Source organism: Triticum urartu, chromosome 2, assembly GCF_003073215.2.
Source record: "Triticum urartu cultivar G1812 chromosome 2, Tu2.1, whole genome shotgun sequence".
Lineage (NCBI taxonomy): Eukaryota > Viridiplantae > Streptophyta > Magnoliopsida > Poales > Poaceae > Triticum > Triticum urartu.
In genome coordinates, this window is record NC_053023.1 from 539,782,504 (window position 1) to 539,787,268 (window position 4,765).

Consider the following 4,765-nt stretch of genomic DNA (forward strand, 5'->3'; position numbering starts at 1 on the left):
GACATAGAAATAATAATACTTGAAGCATACCAACTAAGCAATTATGTCTTCTGAAAATAACATGGCCAAAGAAAGTTATCCCTACAAAATCATATATTCTGGCTATGCTCCATCTTCACCACACAAAATATTCACATCATGCACAACCCCGATGACAAGCCAAGCAATTGTTTCATACTTTTGACATTCTCAAACTTTTTCAATTTTCACTCAATACATGAGCGTGAGCCATGGACATAGCACTATAGGTGGAATAGAATATGATGGTGGAGAAGACAAAAAGGAGAAGATAGTCTCACATCAACTAGGCGTATCAACGGGCTATGGAGATGCCCATCAATAGATATCAATGTGAGTGAGCAGAGATGGCCATGCAACGGATGCACTAGAGCTATAAGTATATGAAAGCTCATCAAAAGAAACTAAGTGGGTGTGCATCCAACTTGCTTGCTCACGAAGACCTAGGGCAATTTGAGGTAGCCCATCATTGGAATATACAAGCCAAGTTCTATAATGTAAAATTCCCACTAGTTTATGAAAGTGAAAACATAGGAGACTCTCTATCATGAAGATCATGGTGCTACTTTGAAGCACAAGTGTGGAAAAAGGATATTAACATTATCCCTTCTCTATTTTTCTCTCATTTTCTTTTTTTTATTTGGGCCTTCTTCCTTTTTTTCTTTTGGCCTCTTTTCTTTTTTTTCTTGTTTTATTTTTTGTCCGGAGTCTCATCCCGACTTGTGGGGGAATCATTGTCTCCATCATCCTTTCCTCACTGGGATAATGCTCTAATAATGATGATCATCACACTTCTTTTTGCTTACAACTCAATACTTAGAACAAAATATGACTCTATGTGAATGCCTCCGGCGGTGTACCGGGATATGCAATGAATCAAGAGTGACATGTACGAAAAAATTATGAATGGTGGCTTTGCCACAAATACGATGTCAACTACATGATCATGCCAAGCAATATGACAATGATGAAGCGTGTCATAGCAAATGGAATAGTTGAAAGTTGCATGGCAATATATCTCGGAATGGCTATGGAAATGCCATAATAGGTAGGTATGGTGGCTGTTTTGAGGAAGGTATATGGTGGGTTTATGGTACCTGCGAAAGTTGCGCGGTACTAGAGAGGCTAGCAATGGTGGAAGGGTGAGGGTGCGTATAATACGTGGACTCAACATTAGTCCTAAAGAACTCACATACTTATTGCAAAAATCTATTACTTATCAAAACAAAGTACTACGCGCATGCTCCTACGGGGATAGATTGGTAGGAAAAGACCATCACTCGTCCCCGACCGCCACTCATAAGGAAGGTAATCAATAAATAAATCATGCTCCGACTTCATCACATAACGGTTCACCATACGTGCATGCTACAGAAATCACAAACTTCAACACAAGTATTTCTCAAATTCACAACTACTCAACTAGCATGACTCTAATATCACCATCTCCATATCTCAAAACAATCATCAAGTATCAAACTTCTCTTAGTATTCAATGCACTTATCTGAAAGTTTTTATTATGCCTAAAAGAAAATTGTCATGCTGTTCTAAAGGACTCTCAAAATAAATATAAGTGAAGCATGAGAGATCAATTATTTCTATAAAATAGAACCACCGCCGTGCTCTAAAAGATATAAGTGAAGTACTAGAGCAAAAACTATATAGCTCAAAAGATATAAGTGAAGTACATAGAGTATTCTAATAAATTCCAACTTATGTGTGTCTCTCTCAAAAGGTGTGTACAGCAAGGATGATTGTGGTAAACTAAAAATAAAAGACTCAAATCATACGAGACACTCCAAGCAAAACACATATCATGTGGCGAATAAAAATATAGCTCCAAGTAAAGTTACCGATGAACGAAGACAAAAGAGGGGATGCCTTCCGGGGCATCCCCAAGCTTAGGCTTTTTGGTGTCCTTGGATTTACCTTGGGGTGCCTTGGGCATCCCCGAGCTTAGGATCTTGCCACTCCTTGTTCCATAATCCATCAAATCTTTACCCAAAACTTGAAAACTTCACAACACAATACTTAACAAGAAAATCTCGTGAGCTCCATTAGCGAAAGAAAACAAAACACCACTTCAAGGTACTGTAATGAACTCATTATTTATTTATATTGGTGTTAAACCTACTGTATTCCAACTTCTCTATGGTTTATAAACAATTTTACTAGCCATAGATTCATCAAAATATGCAAACAACACACGAAAAACAGAATCTGTCAAAAACAGAACAGTCTGTAGTAATCTGTAACTAACGCAAACTTCTGGAATACCAAAAATTCTAAAATAAATTTCTGGACGTGAGGTATTTATATATTAATCATATTAAAAAATAATTAACTAAATAGAACTCTCCAATAAAAAATGGCACCAATTCTCGTGAGCGCTAAAGTTTCTGTTTTTTACAGCAAGATCAAAAAGACTTTCCCCAAGTCTTCGCAACGGTTCTACTTGGCACAAACACTAATTAAACAAAAAAAACACAACCAAAACAGAGGCTAGATAAATTATTTATTACTATACAGGAGCAAAAAGGAAGGAATAAAAATAAAATTGGGTTGCCTCCCAACAAGCGCTATCGTTTAACGCCCCTAGCTAGGCATAAAAGCGAAGATAGATCTAGGTATTGCCATCTTTAGTAGGAAATTCTTCAATAAGACACCTATAACTCTTAGGAGTTTCTTTCTCTTTATTAATTATCAAACTCCTAGGCACGAAATCAAGAAAATCATTTGTAGCAAAATGTTCCTTAAGGATAGTGAGAAAGTTGGGGTGAACACTTATGGATTTGAGATCCGCACTTCCCTTACTAGAGGTTTCACCCTTATTTTTAGGAGCATACATCAATTTGGCAATCTTAGCGTTAGGAGTAGTATTTTTCACAAAAGAAAAGGCAGACCCTATATTGGTAATAATATCCTCAATTTTATCAATTCCAGTGGAATCTTGATCTATCTTTTCATTAACCATAGGTTCCTTTTCTTTAAAAAATTTAAGAGCAACTCCTACCTTAGATCCGTATTGGGTAATTTCGTTATGGATCTTTATATCCAAATTTTCAATCAACTCTACGGTGGCAACTTTATTTTCAATAATTTCAAGCCATTGCATCACGTGTTCCAAAGTTAAAATAGTTCCATTAACCAAAAGAGGTGGTGGGCCAAACAAATCTATCATAGCATTATAAGAATCAAAAGTATGGCTACTCAAGAAATTTCCTCCGGTAATGGTATCAAGAATATATCTATTCCAAGGAGTGATGCCTATATAAAAATTGCGAAGAAGAACGGAAGTAGATTGCTTCCTAATAGATCTATTTTGTGCATTGCAAATTCTAAACCAAGCATCTTTTAGATTTTCTCCCTCCCTTTGTTTAAAATTAAGGAGCTCATTCTCGGGAGATAAAGGAGTAGATAAAGGACTAGCCATAACGACGAAGCAAGCAGAAGAAAGGGCGAATGAAAAAGAGGGCGAATAAAATGGCAAGGGTGACGTGGGGGAGAGGAAAACGAGAGGCAAATGGCAAATTATGTAATGCGAAGGATAAGAGTTGTGATGGGTACTTGGTATGTCTTGACTTGGTGTAGATCTCCCCGGCAACAGTGCCAGAAATCCATCTTACTACCTCTTGAGCACTGCGTTGGTTTTCCCTTGAAGAGGAAAGGGTGATGCAGTAAAGCAGCATAAGTATTTCCCTCAGTTTTTGAGAACCAAGGTATCAATCCAGTAGGAGACCACACGCGAGTCACCTCGTACCTACACAAACAAATAAGAACCTCACAACAAACGCGATAAAGGGGTTGTCAATCCCTTCTCGGCCACTTGCAAGAGTGAGATCTGATAGAGATAATAATAAGATATTTTTGGTATTTTTATGATATAGATTGAAAGTAAAGATTGCAAAATAAAATAGATTGGAAACTTGTATGATGAATAGACCCGGGGGCCATAGGTTTCACTAGTGGCTTCTCTCAAGATAGCATAAGTATTACGGTGGGTAAATAAATTATTGTCGAGCAATTGATAGAAAAGTGAATAATTATGAGAATATCTAGGTATGATCATGTATATAGGCATCACGTCCGTGACAAGTAGACCGACTCCTGTCTGCATCTACTACTATTACTTCACACATCGACCGCTATCCAGCATGCATCTAGAGTATCAAGTTCATACGAATAGAGTAACGCCTTAAGCAAGATGACATGATGTAGAGGGATAAACTCATGCAATATGATGTAAACCCCATCTTTTTATCCTTGATGGCAACAATACAATACGTGTCGTTTCCCTTTCTGTCACTGGGATCAAGCACCGCAAGATTGAACCCAAAGCTAAGCACGTCTCCCATTGCAAGAAAGATCAATCTAGTAGGCCAAACCAAACTGATAATTCGAAGAGACTTGCAAAGATAAACCAATCATACATAAAAGAATTCAGAGAAGATTCAAATATTGTTCATAGATAAACTTGATCATAAACCCACAATTCATAGGATCTCGACAAACACACCGCAAAAGAAGATTACATCGAATAGATCTCCAAGAGAATCGAGGAGAACTTTTTATTGAGATCCAGAGAGAGAGAAGAAGCCATCTAGCTACTAGCTATGGACCCAAAGGTCTGAGGTAAACTACTCACACATCATCGGAGGGGCCATGGAGTTGATGTAGAGGCCCTCCATGATCAATGCCCCCTCCGGCGGAGCTCCGGAAAAGGCCCCAAGATGGGATCTCTTGGGT